The following is a 17,267-nucleotide window of genomic DNA, read 5'->3' on the forward strand; positions in this document are numbered from 1 at the left end:
TCCTTTGGCATTTGCTTAAATCATTCAGTGACTCTGTGTGTCAATGTTATGCTCCACACCTGTTGCTCATCTTGATACAAAAGAGATGAGGATTAATTGGACAACTTTGGGAGAAAGACCATAAAAGCAGCCTTTAACCCTTGAAGATAGAGTGGCATCTTCATTTCTGTAGGCACCCAGTCAATATTTGGTGAGGGAATGAATTGGCAAACATGTGGGCCATGATCACGGCTGCAGTTTGCTGCCATGATCCTCCCAGTAGCCTGTCTTCATGGTGCCGTCTGGGGTTAGCCATCTTTTGGTCCCATCCCCAGGCACCAAGCAGAGACTGATCTCATTAGCTGTAGCTGCCTATTCTCAGATTCCACATTTCCTTTAAGGCCCATGAATGATAGCAGAAGTTCTAAGGCACAAAAACAGAGAAAGATCAAAGGGAAAATGAAAAGAACAAAAACTCAAAGAAGGACCATGAGGAAGGAGAAAAAGGAAAAGAACAGCAGAGGCAGGGAAAAAGAGGGTGACTGAACTAAAGAGACTGGTGGGAAGAAAGGGGAAGACAGGACAGACACTGCTTGGAGGATGAGAAGTTGGCATTTGCCCAGAGGGTGGGAGGATGTGGCAAGTCAGGGAAGAGACTCAGGAGAAATCACAGATGACCAGGGCATTGAGAGCAGCCCACTAACTCCTGAGCAGATGAGGGTCCCTGGCCAGCTCTGCATTTCAGCCCTCACAATAAAGTAGACAAATGTGTCCTCTTTGCCTTAGATGCCACTTACAGTCTGACCCAAATGAAAGGGAGAAGAGGAATGAGACTCTTTCCTCTTAGGTTCCATTTTACCAAAGCTTGGCTCACAGCCCAGATCTTGGAAACAGGCCATCTCTGATCAAGCAGTGCAGCCTGCAGACGAAGAACAGATCTGAGCTTGGCTCAACTAAAAGGGCGCAAAACAAAGGCAGTAGGCGTCTGCAAAAAACAAAAACAAATCCCACACCCCAGACTGCCCAAACCATTTCTTTCAAGTAGTTCAGAGCCCTGCCCTCTGAGGATAAATTCAGAAAGAAGCTCCATGGCTCCTATTTCCACTCAGGCATTCAGGAGATGGACTGGCCTGCCTAAAGTTTGCACAATTAGTGGTGAAAGTAGAAAAGGACATTAGGGGTCCTCAATTCTAAGCTGTGTTAAACTTTTTCTTTGATCTTTTTGCCTTCATTAAAAAAAAAAAAAAAACTAATACACTCTGTCACAAACTCATGATTGTTTTAAAATCACCATTACCGCTTACCCACTTCATGCAAAAGCTTGGAGCACTTTGAGAGATCATCCTAAGTGTCTATCACCACCAGGCAAAGACCTCATGGAACACGCAATCTAAATTATTCTAGTGCTCAGTAAAGATGATGCAGACGCGGTGCTGAAAATCCCATGTGGGCTGACAGTCTCCAACCCTGCATCCTCACACTGCTGCTCCACAGAGGAGGGAGATTCATTCGTAGAATTAGTTGCCACTGAGTGGGTAAGAGCTATCATGAGACAAAATTCTTGATTAAAAGATGAAAAAGGGGAGAAAAAAATATGCTGAACGAATGACCAGCATAAGAAAGTTTATACCTTATGAAGACTTCAGCCTCCAAAGTAGATTTAGATGCCCAAGTAATTGATCAACATTTGGTTTGTGACTTTATACTGGTGTTTTTGTGCCTTATATTGTCAATTTTTTATCCAATGTAAGTATCAAATATATGCTTTTCTTGCCGTTCTGTTACTCAATTCAAGTCAACTCAGTAAATGGTTATTGACTCTCTTCCCTGTGCAAGACTCTGTTGTGCTGAATTTTTTTTTTTTTTTTTTGGAGACTGAGTTTCACTCTTGTCACCCAGGCTGGAGTGTGGTGGAACGATCTCGGCTCACTGCAACCTCTGCCTCCCAGGTTCAACTGATTCTCTTGCCTCAGTCTCCTAAGTAGCTGGGATTACAAGCACCTGCCATCACACTTGGCTAATTTTTGTATTTTTAGGAGAGACAAGGTTTCACCATGTTGGCCAGACTTGTCTTGAACTCCTGACCTCAAGTGATCCACCCTCCTTGGCCTCCCAAAGTGCTGGGATTACAGGCGTGAGCCACCATGCCCGGCCTGTTGTGCTGATTTTTGTGGGGAATTAGAGATGAACATAAGAGGTTCTCTGCTTTCAGGGCATCGGAATGGCTTATTCTCTTTTCTACTGTAAATTTCTGATGGATCAAAGTAAGAGTTTAAGTTAAATGAAGACCAAGAAACAAGATGGTGAAACTTTAAACTTTTCTCTTTTAGTAAGAGACCCTAGAAACTACAGCCCATTCCAACCAACATGATACTTGGTTGTGGTGCCCTGCTGGAGCCCTTCCTCAAGTCCCGGAAGCTGTGACTGGCCTTGTGGACCGGTTCACCCAGTATGAGCTCTCTACAACAGTCTCTCCTGCCCACTGCTACTGTGAAGGGGCAGCTTTTCTGGTAGAGGACATGTTCACCTGTTGGAGGGAGCCTAGGGGAAAGCTTTCTTGTTAACAGAGCAGACACTGCTGGTGCCACCCTTTCCCAACTTTGTGCTGCCTGCCACGCAGTTTCAATTCCCAGAGTGTGTCAGTCATCTTGTGACTATGAGATAAAGACCAGTGGAATGACAGAGATACAAACTGAGCCCTGGAGAGGCTCAACCCCAGCCAACAGCTATCAATTTTCATATTCCTCATTTCGTGAGAAAAGGAAATCCTAATTGGTATAAGCAAATTTTTAAAGGCAATGTTGTGTAATGGTTGATGACAGCAGCTCTTGAACAAGACTCCTCAGATTCAAATACCAACAGTACTACTTACTAGCTGGGTCCGCCGGAGCGAGTCACTTAATCTACCTCTGCCTTGATTTTCTCTTGTGCAAAATGGCGGTCTCTTTGGCTTTGAGGGCTTTCCTGGTACCAAAGTGCCACAGACAACATTGCTCCATTGGAAAAAAACATTTTAATTCACAAACCACCATGGTGTTGTTTTCTTAGCTTCAGAAAAAAGCACCAGTGAGGAGACTTGGGTTTTGCCACATATTTCAGATTAATACACACAAGAAAATGTGAGGTGGCTATGGTCATATTATAGGTATTAAGATCAATATTGGGTGCCATGTGTCTATATGTGCAGCCAAGGTTTCTTTCACTTTAGTGATTTAAAATGGTAATATTTTAGATATTATTAACATTTCCTCCCTTTTTCCAAAACAATTTTATATCGAAAAATATAATAGACCGGGCATGGTGGCTCAAGCCTGTAATCCCAGCACTTTGGGAGGCCGAGATGGGTGGATCACGAGGTCAGGAGATCGAGACCATCCTGGCGAACACAGTGAAACCCCGTCTCTACTAAAATACAAAAAACTAGCCGGGCGAGGTGGCAGCGCCTGTAGTCCCAGCTACTCGGGAGGCTGAGGCAGGAGAATGGCGTAAACCCGGGAGGCGGAGCTTGCAGTGAGTCGAGATCCGGCCCCTGCTCTCCAGCCTGGGCGACAGAGCGAGAGTCCGTCTCAAAAAAAAAAAAAAAAAAAGAAAAGAAAAAAAGAAAAATATAATAATGTAAAAGTGTAAGTTATCCCTAAATTTAAGACAGAGGAGGGACAAGGCTTGGCTTCAGTTCACCTTCCCTAGAACATTGTTTCATGTATGCCCACTGATCACAAAATCCACACCACCACTTTACTACTAATAGTCCTTTTACTTAAAGAATTCCAGGAACTGGCCTTAGGAGATCCAAAATATGGAGCCAAGGCTGTGGAGTGTTCCAGCACAAGAAGGAATGTTGAACAATTGATTTATAACCTTGTTGCCACCAGTCAGACCACCAGGTGGCCCATTACTCAAGATAACCATCACAACCAGATATGCTGACCTGTGTACCCTACCCCTCACACACTGTGCCCAACCCAGCCTACATACCCTATCCCTGATGTCAGTTCCCATCCTTTGAAAAAAAAAAAAAAAGCCCTCCTGGCTCTTTTCAGAGAGTCAGCCAGACAGTTCTCTCTCTCTCTCTCTCTCTCCCTCCCTCTCTCTCTCATGCTGCCTCCCTTATGCCCCAGCATAAGCTCCAGTGAAGCCTTGTCTGGGAAAACTCTCTGATCTCATGTCAATTTCTGTTGCATTCAGAGCCCAAGAAGGTCAGTAACAACTGATCTATGCAATCTCAATAAAAATCCCAGTGAGCTTTTTAAACGACATTATTAATGTAATTCTGAAATTTAAATGGAAATGCAAAGAACTAAGAATAGTTAAGACACCCTTAAAAAAGAACAGTGAGGGAGGGTTTTGTCTTCCACATATCATGATCTATTATAAAGCTGTAATAGCTCAGATGGTGGCACGACACTGTTCCCAAGGATAGACAAATAGACTCATGACAAATGGAACAGATAGCCTGGAGACAGACCAATGCATATGTTAACCCTTGATTTTGAAAAGGTGGTACATCAAACAATGGGGAAAAATGATATTATTTTATATAGATAGTGTTGGGTCTATTGTATTATATACCCTTTTGAAAACAGAATTAAAGTTGACCTCCTTACTGTTTGGATGAGGGAGAAGGGACAAAATGGAGGAAGGTGAACAAGAAGGCACAGTCCCTGTTGCTTCCGGGTTCATCATCACCAACTTACCCGCCCACGGGAAAATGCAGCCCACCCCCCCCACCCCCCCCCCCCGTCCGGGAAAATGCAGATCAACTGAGCAGGCGCCGCGTGATGTCAATCTGAGGAGCCTAAACCTACCCGACCACGCCTATGGAAACACCCCAATCCCGCCCACTGCCCTCCCCTTTCCGGTAACAATGCATAAAAGTCCGCCGCTGGTGGGAGTCGCGGTGACTTCTTCCGCCCCTCCTACTTGTGGACGGGAGAACCTCACCAGAGAGTGTGCGCATATTTGCAATAAAAGGCTGCCGCTTTCTTATGTACTTTGGCCTCATGTTTAATTATTTAGCTCTCCTAAATTAAATTAAGACACTTACATAAAAAAATCAAGCTCAGGTAGACTGTAGACATAAATATAAAAGGCAAAACAACATATTTTCAAGGAGGTAATAAAGGAAAATATTTTCACGGCCTTGAGTGTAGAGAAAGATTTCTTAAACAGGAAACAAAAAGGGCTAATCATAAATAAAAAGATAAATCATTCAAATCACATTCAAATTAAGAATGTCCATTCCTTAAAAGGCACCATTAAGAGAGTGAGAAGGCAAGCCACAGAGAGAGAGAGATTTGCAATTCATGTAACCAACAAAAGACTCAGATCCAGAATATCAAAAGCATCCCTAACGAATCCATAAGAAAAGACAGACTACATTATGGAAAAATGAGCAAGTGATCCAGAGATTTCTCAAAAAATGTACTGTCCTAAATGGACAATAAATTTATGAAAAGGTTCTCAATCTTGTTAGTAGTAATTGGGAAATGCAAATTAAACTACAATGAGAAAGACGGCCAATCACAAGTGTTTGGTGAGGACGTGGAGCGCACTGTTACTGGAGCACAAGTTACTGCCACTTTGTTTTCTGTTTTTCGGGGGCAATGGAGTCTTACTCTTTTCACCCAGGCTGGAGTGCAGTGGCGTGATCTCAGCTCATTGCAATCTCTGTCTTCTGGGTTCAAGTGATTCTCCTGCCTCAGCCTCCCGAGTAGCTGGGATTATAGGTGTGCATCACCAACATGCCCAGCTAATTTTGTATTTTTAGTAGAGACAGAGTTTCACCATGTTGGCCAGACTGGTCTCAAACTCCTGACCTCAAATGATCTGCCCACCCCGGCCTTCCAAAGTGCTGAGATTACAGGCATGCACCACCATGCCCAGCTAATGTTTCACCATGTTGGTCAGGCTAGTCTCAAACTCCTGATCTCAAGTGATCTGTCCGCCTCGGCCTCCCAAAATGCTGGGATTACAGGTGTGAGCCACTGCACCTGGCCAGTTACTCTCACTTTGGAAGCCATCTAACTGCATTACTGGAGTTGGAAATAAGTATCACTATAACTAGGGTGACCATATTTTGAGAGTAAATGTAGGTTTTTACCAGATAGGACAACAGGCATAAATTGGGATTGTTCCCAGCAAACTAGGATGTGTGCTCACATCACTTGTGGTATATTCTCTTACTCAGCAATGCCACTTCTAGGAACAACAAGACACAGGCCCAAGCAGACCCAGAGCAGCATCCTATGTAAGAGCCCCAAACTGGGAACAATCCAAATGCCTATCCACTTAGAGTGTATACATAAACTGTGGTGTATTCATACAGTAAAACATTAGACAATTAGGAATACATCAGCTAGAGATACGTGAAACAGTATGCTGACTCTCACACAGTATTGAGAAAAATGTGAGATACAAAAAAAGTGCATATTGTATAATTTCAGGCAACATAACATAAACCATACTGCAATAAGTCAGGATAGTGTCATGGTAGCAGACAGTCTAATGCCTTCCCTAAAAGGTATCCACACACCAATCCCCAAAATCTATGAACATGTTACTTTTGAGGAAAGAGCTTTTATCTGAGGAATGCAAGTCCTTTTAATTATCAGGCTCAGAGAGACCTTAAAATGAGGCAGCAATTGTGTCCTGCTTCCCCCCATGAGCTAGGTGTTCATCTCATGAAACTGCTTGCTGTTGCCACAAGTAGCTATAAATTAACCTAATAATGCCACACCAGACACTATAACGCACAGCCTAAAGCTTAACAATGGATAGCCAATCACTAATCAATGTTATTCCTGCAAACTAATGAGAATTCCTAACAAACAACTTTGTATCAGCCCACTTCCTGCCCCCTTTTTTGCATTAAAAAACCCAGTAGGAACTGTGGCTGATCTGAGTGTATATTCAGGGCTACTTGAATTCATGCCCTCAAGCTTGGACCCAGTGAACTTAATTTTGTATCAGCTTCTTCCTTTCAGGCCAGCACCTTATATGGCAAAACGGACTTTGCAGATGTGATTAAGGTTGAAAACTGTGAAATGGAGAGATTATCCTGGACTATCCCAAGGGCCTAGTGTAATCTCAAGAGTCCTTAGAAGTGAAATAGGGAGGCAGGAGAGTCAGAACCAGAGATGTGACAACTGAAATCATGTCAGAGTGATGCCATGAGAGAAAGACTTGACTGACCATTGCTGGCTCCAAAGACAGAGATGGGGCCATGACCCAAGGAATGTGTGTAGAGTGTGGAAGCTGGAAAAGGCAAGGAAATGGAATATTCCCTATGGCACCAAGAAGGAACGTAGCCCTGCCCACACCTTGGTTGTAAACCCATGGATACCATTTCAGCCTCCTGACCTCCAGAACTGTGAGCCTAATTAGTGTGTTAAGGTACTAAATTCATGCAAATTTGTTATAATAGGGTCGGGGAGGAAAATAACTTCCCTCTAAATCGTTCTTAGCTGGGACCCATTGAAACAAAAGACAGACTAACAGGAGAAAAACAAACGACTATATTGCCAACTATATTGCCATGTGTCATGTAACAATAAGGTCACGTGCTGAGAAATGCATTATTAGGTGATTTCGTCCTTGTGTGAGCATCATAGAGTGGACTTACACCAGTCTAGATGGTACAGCCTACTTCACCCTAGGCAATATGGTATTGTCAGAGGCGTTCGAACCAGAGCGACTCCATCCTGAATGAGGGCTGGAAAAAATGAGGCTGGGACTTGCTGGGATGCATTTCCACCAAGTTAGGTATTCCTAGCCTCCAGATGTTTACAGTTAAGGGAACAGATGGATAACATTTACTAAACAGTCCCAGACTTAAGAGTGTCCTGATATCCCAATATCTTGAGAACAGAAGCATTCCTAATTTTGCTTTAAAAATAATAATATTGATTCTTGCAAAATATAGTCATTAAGAAAACCCTTTATCACAAATCCTTATAGCAGAACACATCTCCCCATGATCTTTTTTTATCCTGTATACTAATATACACAAGCGCTGTACCTAGGGTGAGTGCATTCCTCCTGTTACTATCAGGAATGCCCTGCCCTTTCTATGGCATAGCCATTCTTTATTCTTTTACTTTCTTTTTTTTTTTTTTTTTTGAAATGGAGTTTTGCTCTTGTTGCCCAGGCTGGAGTGCAATGGCGCCATCTCAGCTCACTGCAACCTCTGCCTCCAGGGTCCAAGGGATTCTCCTGATTCAGCCTCTCAAGTAGCAGGGATTACAGGCATGCATCACCATACCCAGCTAATTTTGTATTTTTAGTAAAGATGGGGTTTTACCATGTTGGTCAGGATGATTTCAAACTCCTGACCTTGGGTGATCCACACACCTCGGCCTCCCAAAGTGCTGGGATTACAGGCGTGAGCCACCGCACCTGGCCTGTTCCTTTACTTTCTTAATACACTTGCTTTTGCTTTTCGCCATGGACTCTCCCTGAATTCTTTCTTGTACGAGATCCAAGAACCCTCTTTTGGTGTCTGGATCGGAACCCTTTCCGGTAATGGTATAGCCCATTGCTCCAAAGACAGAGACTATTTCCAGGAACCCCAGAGCTCCCTCCTTTTGCAAGATGGCTAAATGGGTTTTCTTATTGCTCCTGTAGAAGATGAGAATATGCCACCCCAAAATGTGTCTCTTTCACATAAGGATTAGTTTGACCTGTACAGCCCATAAACCTGTACAGAGTGTTACTATACTGAGAACTGTAGGCAATCGAAACACAATGGTAAGTATTTGTGTATCTAAATGTAGAACATGTGCAGTAGAAATGTGGTATAAAAGCTCCAGGATAATCTTACGGGGCCGCCATCAGATATGTGGTCCATCGTTGACGGAAATCTAGTTATGCGGCACTGACCCTGTCAACATAAACACGTCAAATACACATGGGAGATACCTAGGGAAAAATGAGAAATCTCAAAGAGATGCCTTAGTATTTGGTCTTAAATACCATCTGAAGCTAAAAACAGAGAGAGAAATGTGTAGGGGAGGCCAGTCATGGCGAAGTGCCTAGGAAAAGCACCATACCTAAGAGTCAGGCTTGCTACGCAGATTTCAGCGGCCGCCTCTTCATTGATAAGAGTCCTCTTTCTCCTCCTGGTACAGAAAAGGAGACACATCCAAGCAAACGGAGATTTTCTCTGCAAACGTAAACTTACCCTCACAAAAGGGGCACTTCGACTTTGTTTTCAGAGTTTCTCCTGTGTCTGCAGTTTCACAAAATAACCAGGTCAAACTAATCCTTATGCGAAAGAGACACATTTTGGGGTGGCATAATCTTGTTTTCTACAGGAGAAATAAGAAAACCCATTTAGCCATCTTTCAAAAGGAGGGAGCTCTGGGGTTCCTGGAAATAGTCTATTTTTGAATCTATGTGATCATCTTATGTGCTTCTTATCTCATAAGGTATATTTATGTTTTGTCTGCTTTTCTGCGTGTCATAGTGCACATGCACACATGCACACACACGTGCGTTTTAAAAACCTACTTAACAAGAAAAAAACACAAGCCACTCAAAGGCACCCACTATGTGTTCACTGCCCCCAGGTCTAGTCATAATAGTCGGTCAGGAAGTCGCCAGTTCTACTCATGCTTCAGAATTAAGTGAAAGAAACGCAAATCTGTCTGACACAAGACAAGCTTTTGGGTGCCTCACTGAAGAAACTCTAGCAAATAACTACCGAATGAGAAGATCTGAAATGTTGTCTTTTCTTTTTTAATTAAACATTCTCTGTAGGATATGAGGTTAATGAGTGTCTAGCACAGTGCCTGGCACATACACCCACACTAACTCCCAATGTCGAATCTGAGAGTTTGAGGATTTCTTTTTTTGCTGTTCGGGGATTCTGTAAGGCAGATGAGAAAAGAAAATAAATACTAAGTCCCCCACCCAACTAAATCGACCCCCTCTTGGCCAAGGGGACCCCAGAGAAACCTTAGAGACTGAGTTCCTCTGCGTGATGGAACTGGAGGTGGGACACGCCTCAGTGTGCCCTTCCTCAGTAACCTTACACCAGAATTCTCTCTGAAGAGGAAGCAGAACCCAGCGCTGGAAAACAGGAAGTGGACAACTCATTCCTTTATCGCCTTTAGCCAATCATCTGAGGCCAGGATCAGACTGCCCCTCCCTCTTTAGTCTCAGCATGACAGCCCAGCAGTTTCACAATGCACCCCTTCCTGATAACTGACCACCACTTCTGGTCTGGTTTTGGCTGAATCTCAGAGGATGCACAGTGAGGGGCTTCGTGTCCTCTGCTTCACCTTTTGACATCAGACGGCCAAAATCTCTACCCTCAGATCATGCCACCACCACCATTTTTTGAACATGAGACCCATGAAAAGGCATGAAGCTCAGCTGCACATATACACATGTCTCTCGTTTCATAAATATTCATGACTCCTCCAATAGCTTATTGAATATGCATATCCATGCCCTGACTCAGCTGCCTCTACCCTCCCATTCCTGCTCCCTCTACTCTTCCCTCAAAGTGCTTGCTCTCTGCGTGCGCTGGAGGCTACCCTTCCCAGCCTGCAGGATGGCCACGTGTTATGAGAAATAAAGCTCTCCTTGCCAAACGTATGAACCTCAACAAATCTTCAGCTGACACAGGGAATCAGCACTTAGGCCTCACTTTACCAACAAAAGAGGTTTCTTCTTGCACTTCATAGCACATACAATATTTTGTCTCAACTACTACCTTGATGTTTGAAAACTTTGCTTTGTGAAAATTACTTGATTTGGGCACATTCCATGTAGAAAATGCCAAATTGAAAGGTTCAAAAAGAAGCCATTCTTGTCAATCAGAGAAAGCCATATAGGAAAAAAGAAACTAGAAAAGTTTATGCCTCAGCCATTTGCCCTATTAAAGCAAACTCAAAATACTCAAAATTGAGATTTAAAGTATTAGTGATGCTGGTAATTATAAAAGGGTTTTCTGGCCCACTATATTCTTTCTGCACATTTATTAAGAAAATTATTCTACAGAAGACTGAGAGTGGGAGCAGGTCGTCTCACTTGTAGTCAAGTATGATAGCTAGTCTTGGGTGTCGGTTTGATTGGATTGAAGGACGCCTAGATGTCTGGTAAAGTATTGTTTCTGGGTGTGTCTGTGAGGCTGCTGCTGGGGGAGATTGACACTTGAGTCAGTGGACTGGGAGAGGAAGACCCTCCCTCAATGTGAGTGGGTACCATCCAATTGGCTGCCAGCGGGGCTAGAAAAAGCAGGCAGAAGAAGGTGGGATAAGCTGGCTTGCTTGAGTCTTCCGGCTTTCATCTTTCTCCCATGCTGGATGCTTCCTTCTGTCCCTCCTGTCCTTGGACCTCAGACTCCAGGTTCTTCGGCCTTTGGACTCTTGGATTACACCAGTGGTCTGCCAGCGGCTCTCGGCCTTCGGCCACCGACTGAAGGCTGCACTGTCTGCTTCCCTGCTTTTGAGGCTTTTGAACTTGGACTGAGCCACTACTGGCTTTTTTTCTTCCCCAGCTTGCAAGCGGCCAATTCTCCCTAATGAACTCCCTTTCATATATAAATATATTCTATTAGTTCTGTTCCAAGAGCCACCCTAGCTCCACTGAAGGGCCTCACATATATCCACAAAATGACCGTGTCTATCCTACTGCTGCTTCTGTGAGTCAGTTATATGTGGGTGGGAGTGCACAGGTGCAAAACTTCCCTCACATTTACTACATGCTAAAGCAAGAGCAAGTTGAATGTACAATTACTTTTAAAAACAAATAATAGTCAAGTTATAATCATATAAGGTGGGGTGGTGAGAAAAGAAAAATAACTTTTAACTGAGGAATACGAGTTCTTTCAAATTACCAGGCCTAGAGACATTAAAATGAAACCACAGTCACCTCCTACTCCCTGCTTTGAGCTATGTTTTCATCTCCTGAAACCATTTGCTATTGCCACAGGTAGCTATAAATTGACCAAATAGTGGCCAAGTTATACCAGACACTGTAAACCACAGCGTAAAGCTTAGCCATGGATAGCCAATCACTAATCAACGTTATTTCTGTAAATCAATGGGCATTCCTAACGAGCAACTTTGTATCAGCCTACTCCTTGTCCTTTTCTGCCTTTAAAACCTGCCTGTGGTCAGGTGTGCCGGCTTACACCTGTAATCCAAACCTGCCTGTGGTCAGGTGTGCCGGCTTACACCTGTAATCCAAACCTGCCTGTGGTCAGGTGTGCTGGCTTACACCTGTAATCCAAACATTTTGGGAGGCCGAGACAGGCAGACTGCTTAAGCTTGGGAGTTCAAGATTAGGCTGGGAAACATGGCAAAACCTTGTCTCTACAAAAATAAATAAACAAAACCCACAAAAATTAGCCAGGCATGGTAACATGTGCCTGAAGTCCCAGCTACTTGGAAGTCTGAGGTGGGAGGATCACCTGAGCCCAGGAAGTTGAGGCTGCAGGAAGTCATGATCGCAACACTGTACTCCAGCCTGGGCAACAGAGTGAGACCTTGTCTCTCTAAATAAATAAGTAACTTTAAAAATAAATACATTGGCCAGGTGCAGTGGCTCATGCCTATAATCCCAGCACGTTGGGAGGCCAAGATGAGTGGATTGCTTGAGCTCAGGAGTTTGAGACCAGCCCGGGCAACACAGCAAAACCTCATCTCTACAAAAAATATAAAAAATTAGCTAGGCCTGGTGGCATGCACCTGTGGGCCCAGCTACTCAGGAAGCTGAGGTGGGAGGATCATTTGAGCCCGGGAGGCGGCAGTTGCAGTGAGCCAAGATTGAGCCACTGCACTCCAGCTTGGGTGACACAGTGAGACTCTGTCTATAAATAAATAAATCTGCTTGTAACAAAGGCCAAATGGAGCTCACAGCCAGGGTTACATGCATTTGAGTCTTCTGGGCAGCTGTCTTCACTTTGGCTCAGGTAAGCTCTTTTAATTATATTTTGTGCCTCAGCCTCTTTCTTTTAGTTTGACAGGGAAAGAAGAACCTATTTCTATTCCACAGTTTCAATTAAGGAAGCTATATATGCCTAATACACAAAAGCTAGAGAAGAGCATATTTGCAAAGAGTCATATTCAAGTTAGGGGATTACAGATGATTGATTTTTTTGTATTGTTCACACCTGCCATAATTATATTATATTGATTTTTACAGTTAAATAAACAAAGAAGACTTATTGCTTTATGAAGGAATTTTGCCATAAGATTCCTTTAATATCAAACACCCCACTTGCAAAATAATTCAATTGCAAACATTTAATTTTAAAAAACAGTATTTGACACCTGTAATCCTAGCATTTTGGGAGGCCGAGGCGGCCGGATCACAAGGTCAGGAGATCGAGACCACGGTGAAACCCCGTCTCTACTAAAAATACAAAAAATTAGCTGGGCGTGGTGGCGGGCGCCTGTAGTCCCAGCTACTCGGGAGACTGAGGCAGGAGAATGGCGTAAACCCGGGAGGTGGAGCTTGCAGTGAGCTGAGATCGCGCCACTGCACTCCAGCCTGGGCGACAGAGCGAGACTCCGTCTCAAAAAACAAAACAAAACAAAACAAAAAAAACCAGTATTTGAGTAGTGCACACATTGCATGCAATAGGGTATGTCTATCCCCTGCCAAGCTTTATGAAGAAAGAACCAAACAGGTGAGATTCTGGTCACTGTATTCTGGGCTGTTTAATTTCGCGGCTTAAGTACCTAGTCTGGGATTTTGGGTAAGACATCTGCTTATCTTGGCGTGGCCTGTTCTATTTTTGGTGTTCAAAAGAGAATTGGGATTGTATCATCTGGGACCTACATATAAAAGAATGTGCTTTTCTTGCCAACAATGGAGCTGGTGAATTTTCTTTAAAGCACTCTAGTCCTAAAAAAAAAAAAGAAAAAGAAAAAAGTTCTCTTTAATATATACTGCATGTTCAGACTAAGCAGTAGGTTTTAAAAAAGAGAAGAGGATATTGCAGACTGAAGTCGGCAGACATGCTTTTTAACGCAGAGTCAGCTTCTTATATATGTCAACACTGTTTTCTTCGGGGAATGGAGGCAAGAGAAGCTTCCACAGCCCTGTCATGAGGTGCTTCCTGCTCACCCTCTCTATCTAATGGCCTGGCGTTGTTTTTTGTTGACAGCGTTGAGGCTAACGGCATGATCACCCTAGGGAAATTAGGGGCATAATGTGGAGGATGGAGAACTAACTGGCCAATATGTGAGCAAAACACCTACTGCCAGCTCTTTCCTAAGAGTGAGAAGCAAGACCACAGATCCAAAAGAACCAAGTTCAGGAATCTCAAGCTCCTTTTAAAAATAAAGACCAAGGAAAACCAGTAGTAGCTTCATGGGCAGCAGCCAACGATTTTACATCTGGAGGATTTCTTTGCTGGAGGAAAATCCTAGTGTGAGCAGAGCACCTGCAGATTGAAAATGATCTTGTGAAAACACAGACTCAGGAGGTGCTCCAGGCATGTATTCCGAAGGAGCCCCCCAGCTGTGCGAGGCACAAACTAGGAGCTCAGAAAACGATCACCACACTCAAGTACACAAAATTATCAAGAGTATAATGGAGATAGTTTGCTGAGGATGATGGTTTCCAGCTGCATCCATGTTCCTACAAAGGACAGGAACTCATCATTTTTTATGGCTGCATAGTATTCCATGGTGTGTATGTGCCACATTTTCTTAAACCAGTCTGTCACTGATGGACATTTGGATTGATTCCAAGTCTTTGCTATTGTGAATAGTGCTGTTAATGGGTGCAGCACACCAACATGGCACATGTATACATATGTAACAAACCTGCACGTTGTGCACATGTACCCTAGAACTTAAAGTATAATAATAAAAAAAATCAGTGGGGAAGGATGGACCAAATAAATAAATAAGAGTATAATGGCATTGCTTATGGAAAAAAAAGTCAAAAAACAAAATACGTTTAATACAGAAAGAGAAGAGGACCTGCAAGAAAGACATTTAAGGTTGACAAGGGCAAAACTGGAGAAGAACAAGCTGTGAAGAGAGATTAGTGAGAACAGACAGCACGTTTATATTGTGTGTAGCTTTCGTCCTGTGAAAGATGGAAAACGTGTGCCATGCGCTCAGGTCATGCCAGCTTCATTATTGCACGCATCTAAGTTGACCATGTACCCAACAATGTACCAGACCTTAGCCACTGGCAAAGTGCTTCTTGTCCAGCAGGAGCTTGGGAAAGGCCAGTGGGGCTCCCATGGAAACACCGAGGGGGAGCTGACAGGCACAAATACCAAGTCCCCAAATACTGTGCACCTGTTGTCACTTCCTAACTTGGCCAGTCCAGGAGCACTCAGAGCCCACTGAGGAGGTTTGTCAAGACTGTCTCTTTAAATTCAACCCCAAGTTCTTCCCAGGAGCCTAGCCTGTTTCCACTAAAGGACTGCTGGTTTCTTTTCTTCTAACCCCAGGCCAGCAAGAATCATCTTTTTGCAAAGCAAGAAAAGGTCAGGTGGAGAGGTGCTTATTCCTGCCTTCTCTTTGACTCTTTTCAAAAAGAAGGAAACAAATGGGTAAGATGAAATGTGCCCTGGGAGAAAGCAGAAGGTTTATCCATCAAGCTGTTTTGTTCCCTTTGATGGAATAGGTTTCAAATAGCTTCCTAAAATAGGAGTAGGTTGTGCCATATCTGGGTTATAGAGTTCATGTGTTTTAAGGGGCCCATTTAAAAGTCTATAACCACCTGAAAATGTGAGCAGAAAGGAATCTGTTTTTGTCACAAGCACCAGAGACTCCATCATCCTTTGCTTTTCATCTACATTTAACTGGAAGGGTATACATTTATTTCTGAAACTTCAGGGGTGGTACAACACATGAGGGAGCACCTGCAACACAGATTAGTGGAGAACAGAAAATAAATTGGCATTGTGTGTAGCTTGTTTCCTCTGAAAAATTGAATACATGTACCATACTCTCAGGTCACACCTGCTGGATTATTCCATCCAAGCTGACCGTGAACCCAGCAATGTACCAGACCTTGAGGGGACAGCAGAGATGCCCAGAGGCAACGAAGGTGCAATGTACTGGTTTGAAAATGAAGACAAGAGCTCAGAGAAAGGATGAGTTGTGTTGGATGGAAGCAGGCATTGAATCTAGCATGATTCTAGCGTGTTCCTAGAAGAACAATGATTCTGCTAACTTCCATGTCCCCGCCTCTGCCAGCCTCTGAAGTTCCCAGATGATCACCCTATAATGCTGAACCCAAAGAGACCCCATCTCTACAAAAATTTTTAAAATGAGCCAGGTGTGTTGGCACATGCCTGTAGTCCCAGCTACTTGAGAGGCTGAGGTGGAAGGATCGCTTGAGCCCAGGAGTTCAAGACTGCAGTGAGCTATGATCATGCCACTGCACCCTACCTGGGTGACAGAATGAGACCCTATCTCTAAAAAGAAAAAAAAGTGGGCAAAGGGCATGAATAGATATTTTTCAAAAAAAGATATACAAATGGCCAACAAGCATATGAAAAAAGGCTCAACATCACTAATCATCAGAAAAACGCAAATTAAAAGCACAATGAGATACCATCTTACACCAGTCAGAATGACTAGTATTAAAAAGTGTAAAAACAACAGGCATTGGAGAGGATGTGGAGGAAAGGGAATGCTTACATACTATTGGTGGGAATGTAAATTAGTACAGCTTTATGGAAAACAGTAGGAAGTTTTCTCAAAGAATTAAAAATGAAGCTACCATTTGATCCAGCATTCCCACTACTGGGTATCTAGCCAAAGGGTAAGAAATTATTATATCAAAAAGATACCTGCATTTGTATGATTATCACAGCATTATTCACAATGGCAAAGTCATGGAATCAACCTAAGTGTCCATCAACAGAGGACTAGATAAAGAAAACTGTGCCATATATACAGCATGGACTACTATGCAGCCATGAAAAAGAATGAAATCATGTCCTTTGCGGCGACACAGATGGAACTGAAGGCCGTTATCCTAAGTGAAATAACTCAAAAACAGAAAGTGAAATACTGCATATTCTCACTTACAAGTGGGAGCTAAAGAATGGGTACACATGGACATACAGAGTGGAATAACAGGCACTGGAGACTCTGAAAGGTGGGAGGTGGGGGAGGTTTAAAAATTACCTATTTTGTACAATGTTTAATATTTGGGTAATGGGTACACTAAAAACCCAGACGTCACCATGACACAATATATGAACTTGTACTCCCTAAATATATAAAAATCAAATAAATAAATAAATAAATTTTGGGAAGAGGTGCTGTAGAAGAGAGGCGTCCAACTCCACACCTGGCCTT

This window comes from Chlorocebus sabaeus, chromosome 26 (genome assembly GCF_047675955.1).
Source record: "Chlorocebus sabaeus isolate Y175 chromosome 26, mChlSab1.0.hap1, whole genome shotgun sequence".
Classification (NCBI taxonomy): domain Eukaryota; kingdom Metazoa; phylum Chordata; class Mammalia; order Primates; family Cercopithecidae; genus Chlorocebus; species Chlorocebus sabaeus.